The sequence below is a fragment of the Rhyacophila brunnea genome, unplaced genomic scaffold, assembly GCF_057557595.1.
Source record: "Rhyacophila brunnea isolate RB1 unplaced genomic scaffold, BYU_Rbru_1.0 scaffold_3, whole genome shotgun sequence".
Lineage (NCBI taxonomy): Eukaryota > Metazoa > Arthropoda > Insecta > Trichoptera > Rhyacophilidae > Rhyacophila > Rhyacophila brunnea.
In genome coordinates, this window is record NW_028232965.1 from 24,947,834 (window position 1) to 24,969,080 (window position 21,247).

At 32.6% G+C, this 21,247-nt stretch overlaps 1 protein-coding gene across 3 annotated transcripts in view; it reads left to right on the forward strand.

The window, feature by feature from the left end:
* The first annotated feature begins 1,311 nt into the window (after positions 1–1,311).
* The window catches only part of Nuak (Nuak family kinase 1), a 97,465-nt gene continuing 77,529 nt past the window's right edge, over positions 1,312–21,247 (forward strand). For all 3 annotated transcript variants that reach the window (XM_085952917.1, XM_085952918.1, XM_085952919.1), the window contains exon 1: positions 1,312–1,543. The gene's annotated coding sequence lies outside the window, so the exon portion shown is untranslated. The remainder of the gene's footprint in view (positions 1,544–21,247) is intronic.

Genomic DNA, 21,247 nt, shown 5'->3' on the forward strand with positions numbered 1-21,247 from the left:
GTGCTAACCACATTTTTTGTGTGTGTATATGTGTGGTGAGCACTCGCGACAGAGGTGAAACTTTTTATTAAGTATGTTATTCATCAAACACATTTTTTTTTGGAAAATACAAATAAAATTTAATAACTACCTACATATCGCTTTTTGATTTCCAAGTTGGTCTATATCACATTTTTAAGCAAAATGACTTTTTAATGCCATTTTGTTCTATTTCCAGAACTCTGTTTAACCCATTAGTCAGAATAAAAAAAAAATATGAACCCATTTGTCGATAATATCGAAAGTAAGTTATTCTTTTATATGCAGAACACAGTTTTTAATATATGTGTGCAAGATTTCAAAATCAACCAAGTCCATAATAGATGAATAGGAGAAAAACAGCATTTTGTTTTCTCAAATATACAGTCACAAGGGTGAATGTTTATATTATTTCCAACATAGGGAGTATTTAAAATTAATAAATTCCACGTTTCGATAATGCAGAAATGTGAGAAAGCTGTAGTTCTTCAGCAATTCACAAAAAAGTAAAAAATACATAAAGGTGGACTTGGCTGATTTTGAAATCTAGCGACACATATTATATAGGTTGTGCAATTATTTCAATGTGAACTATCAAATTGCTCTCCTGAGATTTTACAGAAAGTGACATAGAACAACCTGGAAATCAGGCAGCGATATGTTAATGTTTTCGTAAACTTATCGAGCGCTCCGGTTCGTAAAATGTTCCATTTAGAGCGCTGGTTGTTTGTTTGTTTGCGCATCAACTCCACAAGCTTTATTTATATGCCACGAAATATAAATAGCAATTTTATTGTTTTTATTCAAATTTACTGTTCCTACACCTAAGATCTACAGATTTGTTGGGGTTTACCTAGTTTGTAATTTAAATTGAGTTCCCTGGTATTTAGGGTACAATCATAATATTATAACGATTACAATGTTTTATTGGTTTACTATTAAGTAAGTTAAGTATTATGTGTGTATGTACACATCTCTATGAAAATTGTATGCTCTGATGTATTTTACGATTAATAAAAATCTTTGAGAATACAAGTTTTAAATACATAGTACCTACTATTTTGTTTGCGGGCAAATAAATCTACTATAATTTATTTGTCATTTCCTGTACGCTTTATAGTTAGTTGCACAGCGACGACAATCAAGAAAATGAAGAAGCTATTAACATTTGAAGCCGACCTATGTTGATGTAGGAATCTGCGCATGGTAAAACATATGTTCGGAATGGAAAATGGAATAGTAACTAATTCTGCCACCAGAGGCCAGAGCAGAGCGACAAGCAAAAAAACATTTAGACAGAAAAAATGGCAGCGGCTGCTGTCCGGGTTAAATGTCCGTGCGACAGAAAAAGTCGATTTTTGTGCAATATCCTTTATAAAGTGTAATTTAATGATGCAGTTTAATAGGACTGAGTGCTTGTAAATTTATGCATTGGCATTTGTGTATAAATCTATATATTGAATGTTAAAGTGTACGTTTTAAGAGTTTTGGCTGTCTTCCACCTCAAAAAAACACAATACTTAAGGTAAATTAGAAATAATATAATTATTGAAACTGTATGCACTTATTGAAATATACTGGGCTCCAGGTGCTTATCTTTTTGGATATTAATTTATGTGTCACTCTCAAAAATCAAATGATTCTCGTGGAACTAAATGTGGCATTTGACAACAGAAGGAAAAGGTCTTGAGATTTTCCTTACATAACTAAAATATCATTATATCCTTCATTCATTCTTATTTTCTTCAAATATTCAGTGAGATGTCATTGAATATTGTGTATGTATTATGTATAAATTTATCCCGTTGATTTTCTGGCACACCAACTTGTTTTTCATTTTTTTGGCTCATCTAATGATTGCACCTCGGAAAATATTTCATTTTATTGTAAATTCCAGTAAGTACCTACATATCCACTTTCAAAACTCGGCAATTTTCTAAAACCCCAAAAATACACCATTTTCACATAAATGTAGTAAGTAGGTAGGTAAGTGCTAATATTTCAGTAAAATTAAGATATTATGGTTCAAGGCACTTTGAGAGGTAAATAATTTACAAAATTCGTTTGGGTTTACTTACTTTACATATAAAATAATCACAACATACACTATCCTATACAGAATATTATAGGTATTATATCTAAGTAGGTACGTGTTATTTTTATCCTTATTCATTTTTGATCAGGAATATTCATAATTGACAACTTTATGCTAGAAACACATGTTAAATATTATTATAGTAGCTATCTGTATTTTTATCATTAAAGTTATTCATAGAATTGTGTGTTTATTAATATCCAAACAGAATCGCCGTACTTACGTCAAATAAATGCTATGACATCAGCTTGTGCCAGTAGGTATGTTCAATGATGAATCATTTTTCCATTCGAGATAAACTTTCGATGCTAACAAGGTATTTTCGTAAAAGATGATACAAAATTTTTAAGCTCGTTAATCGTCTTCTTCGGTTAATTTTATATTTAATTATATCATTATTATATACCTACTTACATAAATAATACTTATCATATCATAATATACCTTTATGACCTACCAAATATTTGCCTGCCTACTGCCTCAGTGTAGATCCGTTATTTTTATGGTACCTAAGTAGGATGTCAGAACTTAATGTAAAAATAATATTTAGTTTTTGATAGAAATACAGATTCAAAAACAAAAACCACGTTAAGTTTTAAGGTTTCAGCGGTCTCTAAACAACAAATAGGTAGATAGGTACGTATACCTCCTTACGACCTTTTCATAATCGTCTTCCAAATAGGTAGATACCTAGTTATTCATCCAGAAAAGCAACATTGCTTTTTCATCAGGTAGGCAGGTACTTTGTGTACGTACTTAGTTCCATTTTCTCCACTCTGTAGTAGTTTTTATCACCATCATAAAAAAGTTCAACCATATAATTTATTTGTGCTTAGTTCAATATTTAACAATTAATAGGTACATCGTTAATTATTGCTATACATTACTAATTTGTTTTATTCTCCAACTTTTCCCCGTTTTTTTCGTTTTTTTTAACCCGGTGAAAAGTAGTTTTCATCGTTTCTGATTCACATCATTTGTTAATGTAGGGTTCCAAAGCGGGAGAAGCTTTCCCGAAGAGGGCAAACTGTCCATAGCTAGATTATTTATTATCAAACATGGAAATCCCTCAACAGGCTCATGGTAGAGTGCACTCGAGGAGACATGATGGAATGGGGGATCAAACAGATATCTGTAGCTACGTGAATTTCATTGGAGGCAGAATAAAAAAAAATCATGAACATTTGTTTCAAAATAGTTATGGAAATGCTTGTGAGTAGTTGAAATAATGTATATTTACGTTTTGAAATCGGGGAATAATGAAAGTTTAATTTTAGTGGTTTTTCGTATAACTGGACTTCAGGAATCGCGCGTGGTATACCTATATACTTACCTAATAATTTTCAATTTATCATACAATATAAGTAGAATGTTGTAAAGATTTCTCAAATTCTTAAGACATTGGAAATAAGATTTCTAATTCGAGAATTCTTGATCAAAATCTCTAATGTACCGGAAATGTACCGGAACTTCATTGAGTTTCTACATGCTGAGGAAAATGGCGTTGCCTTTGCCGCCTTCTGGAATGATACCCTTTAGCCAATAGACCCGAGATGAAGAAGAAGAATAAGTTTCCACTCCACAAATATTTTAAGACTGGAAATATTCTTAAAATATTGTTATTATTGGAGAAGGGAATGGGACGATTTGACACCGCGAACTGGCCTCCGCCGATTGGCTTCCGGTAATTGGCCGCCGGTACAATCGGACGCCGGCCCAATTGGACGCCGACCCAATTCGACGCCGACCCAATTGGCCTCCGGGAGGATTGGACGCCGCATAGTTGAATTAAATGCGCAAAGGAATAGACGTACGTTACGATTTGTTGGAGTAAGTAAGCAAGTCAGTTTAATATGCTTCTATCTTCTCAGTAGTTGTACCTTATACATTTTGCGCTTGACACATTTTTAATATAGATTGAGAATAATTATTATGCCTTATGATGTTTATTAAAAGAAAATAAGTCTTCCCTCGCTAAAACTTAAAGATGTGCATAATCAATTAATTTATTGTCTATACACGGGTACTTATTTATATTTACAACAAATATTAAAAATAATGTTAGATGTTAGAATGAAAATTACATTATATTTCAGCGTTTTATCGACTTAATATTATAATAAAGCTTAAACATGTATATTATTATGCATAAATGCGTATTTTAAGATAGTATGAAATTAAAAACAAAATATTAAGTAAGTTATCTGCTAAGTATAAATGTTTCAGTAGTTTGATTGATAAACTACTTAGGTACTGGGTGCTGGACGAAATCCCGAAGGCCGAAATCCCGAATGCTGAAATCCCGAATGGCCGAAATCCCGAAAAATAAAAAAATACAAACATCAATAATTGCGCAATTTTTGCAAGAAAGACAAAAACCCATTTTTTGTGGAAATATAAAAAAAATGTAAAATACACACACATCAATAATTGCGCAATCGCGCGCGCAATTTTTGTAAGAGAGACAAATCTCATTTTTGCGGAAAATGGGTTTTCCGATTGCGCAATTTTTTTTCAGGAGAGATCATTTTATAGAACGAATAGATTTTGTGTCTCTTGAAAAAATTGCGCAATTCGCGATTGCGCAATTATTGATGTTTGTATTTTACATTTTTTTTTATATTTCCACAAAAAATGGGTGTTTGTGTCTCTTGCAAAAATTGCGCAATTATTGATGTTTGTATTATTTTTATTTTTCGGGATTTCGGCCTTCGGGATTCCGGCCATTTGGGATTTCAGCGTTCGGGATTTCGGTATTCGGGATTTCGGCTTTCGGGATTTAGGCTTTCGGGATTTCGGCCATTCGGGATTTCAGCATTCGGGATTTTGGCCTATTAAAAATGTGTCAAGTGCGAAATGTATAAGGTACAACTACTGAGAAGATAGAAGCATATTAAACTGACTTGCTTACTTACTCCAACAAATCGTAACGTACGTCTATTCCTTTGCGCATTTAATTCAACTGTGCGGCGTCCAATCCTCCCGGAGGCCAATTGGGTCGGTGTCGAATTGGGTCGGCGTCCAATTGGGCCGGCGTCCGATTGTACCGGCGGCCAATTACCGGAGGCCAATCGGCGGAGGCCAGTTCGCGGTGCCAAATCGTCCTAGACCCATTGGAGAAGTACTAAGTAGGCACTGGTAACTGGTTATTACCGGCTACTATGTATGCCAGTCATTCTCAACCAGCTATCGCGTAACCTTGGAGTTTCGCCAGCTTTTGTGTCTGTGGATCTGCGAGAATTGCGAAAAATCAACTTTCCACCTTTTTTTGTATTTGAGCCAAAAATACAAAAAAATACTGTTTCCTCGTGACCTTAATTTAATTTATAAATAAAAAATAAACAAAATCAATTTTTCATAATATGTAACTACATACATAAACTTTACAAAGGGTCCTTCCTAAGTGTCAAAATTGAAAGTGTCGTTGAATTAAGAGTACACGACCATTGCTCATTGAATAATTAATATCTGCGATTATGGTCACATAATAATAGGTACGTTGAATAAATATTAAAGTAGGTACTTACCCACTTGTACATAAACGTCATCCAGGGTTTTTCTGTCCGAATTGCATATGTGTCGATTTATTAACATACGAGTAATTATGATATTGTGGTATTTTTGTTTAATTCAGAATTATTCAGATACTGTGTCAGCCAGATGCTGTGTCCACAATGTTTTATGTATTAAGGCTTCCTCCAAACAAAAATGTTTGAAAGTCACTGATGTATGGCAACACAATACATTAATATGGCTAATGCCCCGACTGTGACGTGTTTTATAATGGGAAAACGATATTCTTATCAAGGATGCAGGATCCATTCATTGACCCTGTTTTTTACACTATGAGCCGTGTGGTGCGACTAAAAGAGTGAAAGTGATCGATCACTTTGAAAAGGCCACAGAGAAAACTCTTAAATGTCATCCGTTACTCACATGCCTGCCTACTAACTAGTTTTATTGCGATTTATCCACGATGTTGACTAAACTTGAATTATTTACTATGTCGTATCCACAAGCGCCTAAATACAGTGCAAAATCAAGCATCGACTATCCCGTTTCCATAGGAAAAATTAAATATGAAATATTAGCCGTTGGTGATCAATACGTCAAATACTTATTATATGGAGATATTGGGTATTAATTATTGATATCCTTAATATCGAGGAAATAGTGTAATTTTTCCTCACAGCAGTCACAGCCCACTGGAACGACATAACGGTGTGTTTAGTTAGTTGTTCAGTGATTATCAATATAAAATTTTTAGTGACCGCTGTTTTTATAAAATAATATAAGTACATATTAGGTAGGTATATTATAAGTATATAAAATTTCTTTAAAAATATGTTTAAGTATTGTTTATAAACCAATAGTAGGTACCTACCTAATGGCTTGCGGGTTAAATGAATAGTGCCTTGCGCCTGGGATATGTTACGAGGGTGGGTCAATAAGTCCTTAGAAAAGCCGACAGGTGGCGCGACTAGTACTGTAAGCGGTTTGTTTTCATGCAGCGGCACTACCGATTCAGTATGCTGCGAAGTTTCAATCAGATTGGTCGGGTTGTTGTGTGTTTCTCGTACATTTAAAAAAAAAAATTGCTTGTGGAAAATGGAAAAATGGAAAATGGAGAAAATTGAGTTTAGAGCTGTTATTAAACATTTTAATATAAAAGGGTTAACAGCAAACGAAATAAAAAATGAGTTGGATTTAGTTCACGGCATATCTGCTCCTTCACTTGCAACTATTTATAACTGGTTAAATGAATTTAAACGTGGTCGTACATCAACAAAGGATGAACCACGCTCAGGACGTCCTGTAGAGGTGACTACACCAGAAATGATCAATAAAATCCACGATATGGTGCTAAGTGACCGAAGATTAAAGTTGAGTGAGATAATTGAGGTTACAGGGATCTCAAAAGGTAGCGTCATTTCTATTTTACATGACAAATTGGGCATGAAAAAAATTTCTGCAAGATGGGTGCCGCGTTTGCTCACAGTCGACAATAAACGCAATAGGGTGGTGGCCTCTAAAGCCCTGTTGTCGCTCATGCAACGCAATCCGGATGAATTTTTTCGTCGCTTTGTGACTGTAGATGAAACATGGATACACCACTATATGTACTCCCGAGACGAAAGAAAAGTCAAAGCAGTGGATTGCGAAAGGCGAACCATGTCCAAAGAAGGCGAAAACCGTAAAATCAGCTGGTAAGGTTATGGCTACTGTATTTTGGGATGCACGTGGAATTATTTTCGTTGACTATTTGGAAAAAGGAAAAACAATAACAGGGGATTATTATGCATCTTTATTGGACCAGCTAAAAAACAAAATTGAAGAAAAACGGCCTCATTTAAACAGGAAAAAAATCCTCTTTCATTAGGACAATGCCCGTGTTCACACATGTTTACGATCAATGGATAAAATTGAAGAATTGAAGTTCGAATTGGTCGACCACCCACCGTATTCGCCAGATTTAGCCCCCAGTGACTTTTTCCTTTTCCCAAACTTAAAAAAATGGCTAAGTGGACAACGTTTTTTTTCAAATGAAGAAGTCATCGATCGGACAAATGCTTATTTTGAGGACCTTCCGAAAACTTATTTTTCTGACGGTTTAAAAAAAATTGAGAAACGTCTAACCAAGTGTATTGAGCTCCAAGGAGATTATGTTGAGAAATAAAAAAAAAATACAAAAATAAAAACTGTTTTAATGATTTTTTCTAAGGAATTATTGACCCACCCTCGTATATACGGGAGTTTTCCTATAGAAAACAAAGAAAGAATCAGCGCCGCAAGCGAAAACCTATCAGTAACGTTCTGTTATTTTTATACAATTCGTACTATTCTCGTTTCACTTTCGAATGACTGTGGTATAAAATATCTGTTGAGGCTTGTTTACACGGGCTTAGTGTTAATCATTAGTACTCACTACTCGCTCTAATACCGCCATGTGTAAACAGGTCGAATTAGTAATAAGCATCAGTATCCCACCTGTTTACACGTGTCGGTATTAGTGCGAATAGCGAGTAGTAAGTAAGCCCTTAGACTAGATTGGCATGGCATTTGCCTAAATTGTTAAAGTTGTTGGCAAACTTGTTTCAGGTTAAACCCAGAATAGCATATAAGTAGTTAATTTAGTGTTTACTTCATAATGGATGCAAAACGTAAAATGAAGGGGAAAATAAAAATATTACTTTTACAGAAGTAAATATCTTATTGTTTTAGTAGTGTCAATAAATATTTTGTACTTACAACAATATAGGTCAGCGGCAACATCCCACAGGTATTTTTTAAATTTCTATTTTTGTTTTCTGCGTTAAAATAGAAATGTCATTTTCACATAATTTTCAGCTATTTACCTGGGTGACCTATTAGAATACTGCAGTGCTATTCAAGATGTGGGAAACGCTCTGAAACAAGTAACGATGATTTTTAATAATCAAATAATTATTATGAATATACCTAATAGGTAATATAAATGTATAATATGCGTTATTATTTTATACATGTATTGAATTGTATGATATTAACTTGTAATCACTTACAGATTATTTCTGTACATCATGTAGACTTATTTGGTTAACAAAATAGTTTATAAAAATTAAGTACCTAACTACTTACTCTCCAGAGATACATATTAGGTATACCTACATAATTATCTATACTGATACATTTTTGACATTTGATTAAATATGTAGAGCCACTTTTATAATAAATATTGTTCGACAAATTAGAATTGATGTTGCTAGAAAAAAGGTGTCAAAAATTATATTGATTCGCGTGAAGTTAAAATGTAATATCTTTGTATGTCGTATAATATTCGCATCGATATGGGATCATTGTACACAGCCAGGACTAGATTTACATTGGACAGGGCCCCGAGCTAATGCTGATTTGTGCCCCCCTAAAAAACAACTTATTTAAACGTAATTTAAAAAAAATATTTTGTTCCACATTTTTATCTTCGCAAAATCACATAGGAATCTAATTGAAAATATATTGTTTTTCATATGTCAGACTATTTATATTAGAGCAAGTGAATTTAGTTGAATTTGGTCAATGGTGGTAATGCGTATTTTTTAAAATCGTAGCAATGTGGTAAAATGACTTTTTGCCTCGGTTAATGAGAAAAAAACTCAAAAGTCATTCGAATGATCAGAAATGTACCTACTTCAAATTGGACTCCCGTATTCTAGATTCCAGAAAATTGGAGAAATTTATCGACACGTTGAATTGATTAATACAATAATTAGGTATACAAATTCATCTATTAACCCAATATCTACAATGGGTCGCTAGGATATTGCGTTGCAGGGTATTTCCCGAGAAAATCTCAATCTCGAGATTCGGGACTTCCCGAAATGATGATATTTTGAATTCTCAAGATTTGAGATTTCCAGAAAAGAATTCTCGAGATATAGAGAAAATTTAAAAAATCCTAAAATCAGTGTAAAAACAGACGAATTACAAAAATATGATTCTTTATTTAAGTAAGAAACAAACAAATTGAAGTAGGAAAACAAAAATAATTCAAAACATTTCTTATTAAAATAGAGTTTCAAAAACCACAGACTATCAATGGCTGCGTCTGACAATCGTGTATGCTTTTGAGACACAAAATTCCCTGATTTTGAAAAATTGCACCCATTTTGAGTCGAATTGTGTTAAATGCCTCGATCAGTCGTGTTTTCTGTCCACTTTTTTCATACACTGTGAGACACTCGAACTCAAATTTTGTTAATTTATTTCAATTAATTACAATTAATAATATTTGATAATAAAGAAATCGATTTCCCGAAATGTTAAAAATGTCAGTTCTCGACATTCGGGATGGAAAATCTCGAAAACTTCTCGGGAAATTCCCGAAACCCAACTCTAGTTGCAGGAGCTTTGTATTTCTCCTTTATTTTCAACAATATGGAAACATCAATATGATAATATGTATCGAACCCAAATAATTCATCAATGTCATTTTCTTGGAATGGAGTTAATGGAAAAGTAGGTATAACTATTTCAAACATTGTTTCTATTCAAATTTTATCACATTCAGTTTTCTGTTCATCGTAGAAATATTTTCTAAATAGGCGCCATACAGTTTTTCCAATTTACGTTCCGGCCGCGGTGCTCCTATGAATTTGGGGGCCCTGGGTTATAGCCCCCTAAGCCCTATGTTAAATCTGGACTGTATAAAACCACTTTGCTTTCCATGTGTTTACTTTACCTGCACATAATCAATCAATGCTAGTATTTGGAACTTTGCAAATATCATATTTGATTGACGATTCAAGTGTGAGATAGGCATTGTTTTAATATTTACACCTAGTGAATATGATTACATTATGTGAAGGGATTGGATGATACGGAGTTGTTCGATGTCATAAATAACATCGTATCATTAATACTTTGGACGCTGAAGACGCACCTGGCGCGTAATGACCAGGCGGCCGATCAATGTAATTAAAGTACATTTTAAAGGTGATAAATAAAACGTCATTATCTAGTCTAAAATAGATTTAATCGTAGGTACATATTTATCGTTTGTACCTATTTGCGAAAAAATCCTGTGATGTATAAAGATAATTTTCTTTAATCAATCTCCTATGTACCTACTTTTAAATTTCCGTGAAAACGCCTGGGTAATGAATTTATTGTTTATCTGTCAAGAAAAACTCAACTCATGTTGTCAACGCTGCTAGAGTTACTTAAAATACAACCGCTGTTCCTGAATGACAGACACTCTGCTCTTTAATCTGACGAGAGTACTCGGAAAGTTACCTGCCTATTTAGTAAAATATTACATTCGAAGTGTGTATTGATTGATCGAGTTTTACCTTATCGTAAAGTGGTCTTTTATTGGAGGGTTCGCCAATTTCATGGTTGATTTTCTGTCAGATTTTATGGTGGTCGTGTTTTATTCAGACTCAGTGGAATTCGTGCAGGGGTGCCGGTAAGTAGGTATATAATTCTCAAAAATTGCCTAGTACAAACTACGGTTTACATTGCTGAGGACGCTGAAATTCAAATTTAAAATTACATTCTAAGAATTAATTACAAATAGTGAAAAGCTGCCGGAAGAGAATCTTTGGCTACGTGCGTGATGTTATTTATGTATGAAAAATAGTACATTGGCAGTTAGTTAGTTTCTCGTTTTCCACGATCTCACATAATAATTCCTGGTTATTTTAAACTTTCTTAGTCGTTTTCGGTGTTATTGGATATAATAAAAAATCTCTTAATTGTTCATAGCGATGTTTTTTTATTATTTTATTTGTGAAAATAGTGACCTATCAGTGCAAACAATATAATCTTAAATACAACTTCTGTTCAATTATATTTGAATTGTTTATGTATACGCAGTTATCTGTTTATGATATACTAAGTAAACAGAGAATTAATTAGATGAAGCCCCGAGCCATGACTAAAACGCTGAATGTTTTCTCACTTAGTACCTAATTCCCTCTACGCCTTCATTTTCGTGGAGACAGTACTGCTTGTTTGGTCAATGTCTATGTGGTCGATGAAAAATTCAACCCTAGCATCATCACGTAGGTCGGTCGACCTGCTGCCGGCTTGCCACCTTGGTCTCCCACGGCCGAATTAATTCGAGGAACGAGTCATTCTCCTATCGCCCCACTCCCCCCCCCCTCCTCCAACTCACTGTTCTATTCTCCACACTCTCTGCTTCTTGAAATATTAATGATCGCCTCGGAGTTCTTCGTGCAATATTATATTTTGTGTGCTTTCGGTCTGAGCAAATTCGCACACACAGCGGCTTGCCGTGCGATGGTAGTGTTTATACTTGAGTTTTCTTTATTTAGGGGCAATGTTAATAATAGTACATTTTGATAAATGGAACGCCGGATGGAAAAATACGTAGCCTTCATCTTTGATCTTATCACAATCTGAGAAACCAGATAAGATTTCCTGGCAACCCCGTATGAATTTTATTATTTTGTACTTTAATCGTTATAAAGGAGGCTGTGTAGAACCAATGTCACTTCTTATGCTTCTTATTTTCTCGTTTGTGCCACTATTCATCTTGAAATCAATATGGTGTTGTTCGATTCAGCCATCTGAACATTATGCACCTTTCGATCTTTTCAGTTATTTGTCCTTTACTCACCATGTTTCCCGTTTCAATAATGTTGTATCGTCGAGTTAAGACGGTTAAGTGACAAAAAAAACATTGTCTTATTGACAACCTAAGTCGATAGTGTCTTGTACCTATGATATCATTTTCAAAAGGCGAAAGATGCGCTGTTCAGTGATTTCTCGGTCGTATTGTGTTCTTAAGTAAATTGTTACCATACATTGATGAGGTACAATGTTTGTGACAGTCGGTTATCGGTTAGCCCACAGAGGTGTCCCACGTTTATACACTACACCTCTCTCTTTGAAGCCTTGACTACTGATTTTATTTAATAACACTAATTTTTATAGGGATTAATTCATTTTAATTGCATTGGCTTTGTACATTTGCACGTTCTATAATAAATGAATGTACATACTATTCATCAATGTCAGAACAGCCGGTTGTGACTTTCTCTAGCAGTTGTCGTTGACAATACTTACTATTACTCAATCAAATTTTATTCATAAGGAACACCACAATAGTTACACCAACAAGAAGTGATAACACTGATAACATATTAAAATACTTAAAATATACTTATGAGGAATAAAGTATTGTTGTTTTAATTTATAAAAAACGCATTTTCGTGAATTTTGTACAAAATTTTCTACGTCCACACCAAAGACATAAAAGTGGTGATTAGTATGATGTAAGTAAGTATGATATAAAATTATACCTAGTACAACATTCGTCTACCTACTTCTCTGGCTAATTTAATAGACCTGTTTGGGATACATAATTATTAAATGTTACACATTGTTTCCACATACCTGCATTATTATATAATTATTATTCTCTTATCATGTTATTTTATGTAAATAATTTCATATTAATATTTATGTACATACCCATTATAACGTAAATCAGTAATATTCAAACTGTGTGCCGCTACATTAAACATTCCAGACAATATTTAGTAGATAATACAACGCGCTGATACAATTGATAGATCCCAGTGTTGCACTACTTTGCGACCTTCAATATTTTCTCTTACGATTTAAAATAATTTTTAATCAGCACCTATCTCACCATATCAAGTGGTTTTTAAAATACTTTCATGAATATAAATTGAATAAGTTCACATGGATTCAACATGAGAGAAATTAGGTTTCATTCAGCCGCCAAATGATGGGAATATTGCGATCATTACAAAATTTGAAAATATTTTATGGAGTTGGCAAGATTTCTGTTAGACTTTTTGCGTGTATCTGTCTAAAACAGCGAAACATTTTAAGTATACTACTTAAGGGCAACACTGCCTATGTATGTCATGGGTCACGGCTATGTCGATGTTGATCCCAAGATTTGAGAAACTGCGTGGAAAACTGCTAGCATAGCTCACCCATCCCACTAATTGATACTTTTTAGGGCGTTGCTAGAAAGTTTAAAAATCACTGATAAAAATTATATGAGCAGGGTTTCTACACAATTTGAGATTATTTATGTACCAATTATCCGCACATTACGTAGTTTGTAATAAACCGTAATTTAAATCTCAACCATATATTAGTATAGGTATATTATATTAGTATATTAGTTAGGTAATAAAATATAGTGATTGTAAAATTCTTACAGAGAACCTTCAAGTCATTTTGAAAAAAAATATACATTCGTATTATTGCTGTAAAATGTACCTACTGAAAAAAACATAATTTTAATTATTTGTGACCATGGGTATTTTGCGACCGATGTGCAGCTTTATCTGTGGGCTTGTATAATCATAAAGTATATTCACTGTAATAACATCAAGTACTTAATATACAACACATACATATTATATCATCATCAACCGGGGTCAATCCACTGCTGGATGGAGGCCTCGCCAAGCTTCTTCCAACTCTACATATAATACATATTATATACAAAGCGTCAATCATTTGTTATCGATGGACAGTGTGAAATATGAAATTTATAATTTTAAGTAGACACGTTAAAGTCAATATAGACCAGCGATTTCCAAACTGGGAGGCGCGAAAAGTTACACAAAATAATGTAGCCACAGGTTTGCAGTTTGCAAGTTAAATTGGTTACATCAACTACATAAAAAACTGTCCTATAAAAGTTAGTTTGTTTGCAAACATGTCTGAAGACATGGAGACTAATTATTTTATTATACCTCATTTATATACTTTTGTGAAGTGCGCTGGCTATCTCGCGAAAAAATCATATAAAAGGGTCAAATCATATTGTAGAGGCAACTTTCTTTAGGAAAGATAACTTTATTGTGAAACTTGCCTATTTGGTTGAAATTAAAAAAAAAACAGTGAATAAATCAATGCAATGATCATTAGTGCATTTACTGATTTAAAAAGATAACGTGAAAGCATTCATAAAAAATTGGAGCTATGGAGATCAAAATTACAAAAAATTAAGTTCGTCATGTTTCCATTTTTAAATGATTTCTGCGCCAGATATATTGAACCAAACAAAAATATATTTACCGAACACTTGGATAGTTTGCTAATGCACTTTTCACATTATTTATTTATAATATCTCGATTGTACAAAGTACGCGTGGATCATGCGATAATAATTATTGATTGAAACAAAAACCGTAGTTCAATTTTGGTTGATCGAAGTGAAGAATAACATACCTAATACTTTGTCAAAAGCCATAATTATTTTTCTTTGTCGAAATTACAATTAGGTAATACCTACTAAATATGTTGAAGACAACCTTCAATCCATTTTAGGTAGGTACCTACTTAATACTTCCACGGTTTGAGTTTAGGTACCCGTTAAACGTTTATCATTTTATGTTCATTGATCGATCTATATTACCGATAAAGCGAAATCGCAAAATGGGTGCAGTAGAAAAATATGGTGTCCGGGGTAGGCTGCCATCAAAGCTTTGCTAAAATTTACCATGCACCTCGCAATCAAATTAATTTGCATAATTAATTCTAAAACAAATGTATTGAAATCCTATAAACTAGTGCCCATAACTTATGAATATTATAAATAAAATACACGTTTAAAGTCGGATATTAAAGTAGTTTAAAATGCAGGGGGCGTTGAATCGTAGGTTGTTGTACCAGTGCACATGCGAAATAAAAAAAATAATAATACTATACTAGACTTTTTAATTTATGTACTGGATTGATTATATAATCAACATTATTAGGTTTTACTCAATTCCATTGCACAACAACGAAACCACGTTTTTTGTTCAGTTTTTATAATATATATTGTTTGGCTTCATTTTCCGTTCATTGGATTTATTCCTAAATCTTTGCATATCAATAATATAGTTCATAATAAATTATATATCTAAGTAGGGCTTATGTACATACTCGTAGTTTATAATATTCTCTGTGCTGTGATATTTGCTAGAACTGCTAGCAGGCTGATATCCAACCATTTTTGCTCCTTGGTCTACCTTGACAACTCAATATATTATCTTAAATCCAATTAAAATAGTCCATACAATTTGTGGCAAATACTAATACTAAGTATAATATAGTTATGCATAATCTTCAAACTTATGTGATTCGGTATTACTTATACATTCTATTTATATGTAACTTAGTACCAATAATATATTTCTTAAGAACCATTAGGTATCTATCTACCTATTTTTTATCAACATAATATATTATTAAATTCATTTGTATTTTATCCGTATGTGCATAATACTATTCCAATATAGGTATATATATATATATATATATATATATATATAAGTATGTCTAAGGGCAGTTAGTGAATCAAACCGTCCACAAATTACCGGAGTTACCTGATCATTTCGACTTATTGGCTCATTTGTCACTTACTTGATCATTGTCAGGTATAGATTTATATGCAGTTGTGACCAGCTCGACGAGCTGGTACCGTAGGTACCTATAACTCAATTTGATAAGGTAAGTGATAATTTCGAAGGCAGTAAATAGGCTCCTATATACTTTTTTATCCCTGAATATATAACGTGACTTCGTTGATTATTTCCGTTCATTATTAATCGCCTTTAGCTGATCGGAGAGTGCGACGTTGCCACTGCAAGGAAGAGGTGATAGGAAGGTGAGACGGAATGGAAACGGTGCGTGAAATTTTATAATTTCAATGATATGCGAAAATATCCTTTGCGTAAACTGCATAAGAAATATTTTTTACTGTAGGTACAGGTGCTGGAGACGGGTCCATTGTTTACACCTGAATAAAGTGACACCATTATCAAGACTATTCAGATAGGCCGTTTGCCTTTGTTTAAATACTATACGTATAGATGAAGATAGAATACATTTTCTTATTCGGTGAAACAATATTATGACTTTGTATACTTATTATTAATTGTAATATTAAAAATACTTTGAAAACCCTAAGTGGGTTTTTAATGGATATCAAAATACTTTTAGTATTTTGATACTTTTTTGTTTAGTATTTGGACTAGAAGTCATTTCAAGCAACGTTTCGATTCTGAATTGTTGTCTTTCACGATATTGAGAGTATCCACCGCTCCGGAACTTGCCGCAAGTATACTATACTATAACATTTTATAGTAATTAAACGTAAAATAACACATATGAATCAAATAAAATTGACTTAGCACGCCGCGTTCGAACACGCGATCTCCGGATTCGTAGACGAGAATCTTAACCGTTCGTCCACGGAGGTCGTCAAATGATTTGAATAGCAAAAAAAGTGCGTAATAATTGTATAGACTACATTTTAGTAGATATGTGCTTAACTATAAGCATACTATTAAAGTTGAAATAAATGGCACGACCTACCAGATGTTTTATTTTTTGCTTGCTTGTATTGATCCAATATGAATACATAAATACACTCAATAAATAAACATCTTTGAATTAACCATTTCTTTTATTCAATGAATAATTCACAAGATTTTGAGAATGTAACATTCCATATATTGAACATACATAACTTGAAAACACCTCAGATATATACCCACCAGAAAAAATCATATTTGAAAACAAATACGAAACTCGACGAGATTTGAACCCGTATAACCATTGGTTAATGGATTTAATGCAACTTGGCGCGACATGGAAATTTCGAAAATTATTTCCGACGAAAATAATTACATTTATGTAATCAAAATAATACCAATCACTTTACTTACACACACGCATCACCAAAAAGGTATTTTGTTTTTCACTTGAAAAAACAAAAATTTTACAGTTCGTCCACTATTGAAAAATTATGTGAAAAATGTTTTGTTTTGGTACCTGTAAATTTGACTGTATTTAGGGTTTTTAAGAAATTTTGGCTCTCATGTTTTTTCAAATATTGCATATTGGTTAAAATAAAAAAAAATATAACTATTGATAAATAATATTATAGTCTCTTGTTTTTTAATGATTTGGGTTCTGTAGGTAGATACATAAGCTAGATAACATTAAGATCTTCGTTGTTTTTTAGGTTTGCATTTATCAACAAAATAATAGTACAAAACAGGCATAATCTTCACTGTCTGGAAAGCCCACGAAAATACTCTTGGTATTCTTCTGGTATGTATTTAGCGTTGTCACTAAATCACGATATTTTAATTTAGAAATATGATTTCTTTGGATTCTTAATTATTATAGGTATATCTGGAACAATAACAGGAATTCTTTCTATATTTCGTCGTTAACCAACTACCATAAAATCATTTTCTTCAAATGATGTTTATTTAAAAAGAGTCTCTCAAAATCATCTCTTCAAACGTGAAACCACGCCATATTGTATATGGGAACTATTTTACCACACAATGTTTTTTTGTAATATAAATTAAATGGTGCGTTGGGTTATCATATTTAGATGCGAATGATTTAAAAACCTGAAACGTCATTGATACAATGAATTTCCGCATTCTTTGACAAAATTACACCAGTCATTGAATGTGAAAATTCTCATCGTAGACAGTTTTTTTTTTTTGCTTTATTATGCTTTGGCCATGGTCCCCACATCCCGAACCGGGGCCCCATGCCAGGATGTTTGGCGTGCCCCTTTACCTATCACTGAGGTTAAGGGCAGTATGATGTTCTACAGTAGTATTCCCCATATTATCCCCAAATGATATTCTGTAGAATCCCTGGGTTTGGCGAGGTAAAATGAATGGTATTCTGTGTATTTTTTGTAATTTTCAAATAAATCCACTTGAATTATTGAGTTGTTGGCTTATTATGAACCATTGATCGCGACCCCCTTTCATGGTAACATAGTACTCGTAACATGCGACCCTTCTACGTATTGGATAAATAGCCATTTATATTAGTCAGCAAACACACTACAGATAACTATAAAATAAAATTCCAAATGTGAATTATCATCAAATTTAGATAATTTATTATATCACATAAAATTGCATCACATACATACAAATATTATAAAATCTTGGGTCAAGTTGACGCTAAGGTACAGATTTGGATTTCGCGTTATACACATTTTTATTTATCTAAAAAATCAAAAAAATGAATTATTCAAAATCATTTGAATTTGTGCTGCACAAGAGAAAAACCAATAATCATAGGGTGAAAAACATAACCATAAAATAAAAATTAATAATAAGATGGTATCATTTCACAAATTCAAATTGTATGGTTATTTTATTAATATGTACCTTTTAGGTGGAGAATTTATATTAATAAGTTATAAAATAGTTGGGGTGCATCGAAAAGATTAACAGTAGGCATAATAACAGAATGATTTAAAAAACGCCAAATATAAAATTTAATACAGTTCTAAAATCTAAAAAGTTTTTATGAATAAACACGGCATAAAATGAGAATCTCGTAAAATGAGTAATTTTTCAATTATTAGTAAACAAAAAAAGGTAGCCATTGTTTAGTGGAAAAAAATAAGCCCAAGCAGTACAGTGGTCATAATGCTATGTATTGTTTTTACATGCACTTCACAAGATAATTTTATTCATACAAAATATTATTTAGTAGTATGGGTGCCACTGGCACTGGAGACATATTTATAATTGCCGAAAAACTAATTAGATTTATTACAGTTCACACCTTCATCTGTCTTCTCCAATAGTATGTACATATCCCTGGTGTGGACGAATTATTTGTTTGCATGTACCTACTTACCTTAATAATTAAGGTACACCACACCGTACACCACACATGTAAATCATTCATTTAGGTACAATACCTATCGTCTTAATCATTTCTAAATACTTTTATTCATGATTTTATCAAGATACCGACTAAACAGATATTTTTCTAATCGATAGTCAAATTTCATTTTTCAAAGCAACAAACTCATTCCAAAATAATATATCAACTTGATTTTTTTTGTAATTGTCAAAATACAATATAATGTTAGTACACAAAATTTAATTTTATTTATTTTTCTAATATTATTATCTTGTAATTTACATTCAAATATAAAATGGTCTTAAAAACTCTCATCATAACAATACAACAGCTGTAAACATTAGTTGAACTAAGCTAGCTCTCAGTTCTGTGTGTTCTGAATTCAAGATAATTTGGCAACGTTGCATGAACGAACAAGTGTGTTGATCAAAATGATCAATGTAGAGACATTAAAAATAGATGATATTTTTTTGGGTATAAACATAATATTTATAGTTAAGTGATAGCTGACCATGTTTTAAATATAACGAAAAAGACAGCAAGTTGCTACCTCATCCATGTCATTATATATGACATGTGAAATAGTGATCGACGAAGGTCGTCTATTCACACATGAGCCGCTAAATGTGGTCGGATATAAATATATATATATATATATATCTTGTCAAAAACCCGCCAACAAATGTTTCGCCTACTTCCCGTGAACATGGAGGAATTAAAATTTGGTACACAGGTGCTAACACTATGACCGTACATCGTGGGAGTGGCCAGGTGTTCTGATCATGAAAATATTCAATTCAACATTTATTAAAAACGCCACAACTGTGTATTATAATTAATCGACACCGATGCAATGAGCAATCAGTAAACAATCCTCATTTAGGAATATAGGTTTATAATTACTGTTGTATATTTAAAATGTTAAAATTAATTTTGATTAACTTGGTCTTAGATTGTAATTATCGGAATATCGAATCAATGAGCAGAGATAGATAGAGATAGATACTTTTCCAATTGAATCCCATACTTTGATTCCATTCAGATTTTGTTTTAATTTTGAAAACATGTTATTATTTAACATACATACTTTTGAAAACACTTCTGAGAAAATATATTATAACAAATAGAAAAAATCGCACCCCATGAACCCTGCAGGAATCGAACCTGCATCTCTCGGGTATCGCGCCCACGTACATATACCACTATGCTAAAGGAGTCATACTTAATTGCGACATATTTTAATTAATGGCGTTTAATACTCTCTGAAGCATTTGCAAATTGAGCTACTGCATTTTGTATTTTAAATCAAAGTAGGAATTACTTTAATTACTAACCGACGTCACGGATCACTCCAAGATTTTTTGTTGTAACTTACTTGAACTCGCTAATAATTTTTAATTAACTATTTTTTTTATTCAACAAATAATTCACAAGATTTAAGAATGTAACATTCTAATTATTGAACATACATGAATAAAAAAAATAGTTAATTAAATGATATTATTGTTTGTTTAATTATTATCGCTGGACAACATAATCAAAAGAGCGACGTTGATTATTTTCCGATAGTTGTCCTTTATTTCATAACACTTTCTTTCATATTCATTCTATATCCTTGAAGATATATTGAAATCCTGTGACTGTACATTTTTTTTTCAGTTAATAGTTAATACGTGTTGTTGGATCGTGTAGCCAGGGGCCGGCAGTTTGTCAAGTGAGAAGAGCCAAATTGTCAAGGAAACAGGATAAAAAAGGCACCAGAGAGCCGCATATATGTAATATACATATGTAGGTATATGGATTTTTAGGGGGGAAAGTTCAAGATTTTTTATTAAAAAAAAATAATTAGAACGGCGTCCATGCATCGCTTTTGATAGCTTTACTTTTTCTGGCAAATAGCTACTTATTTTTAATTGAATATATGATTGTAAATTTTCAACCGTTATTCTGCATCTA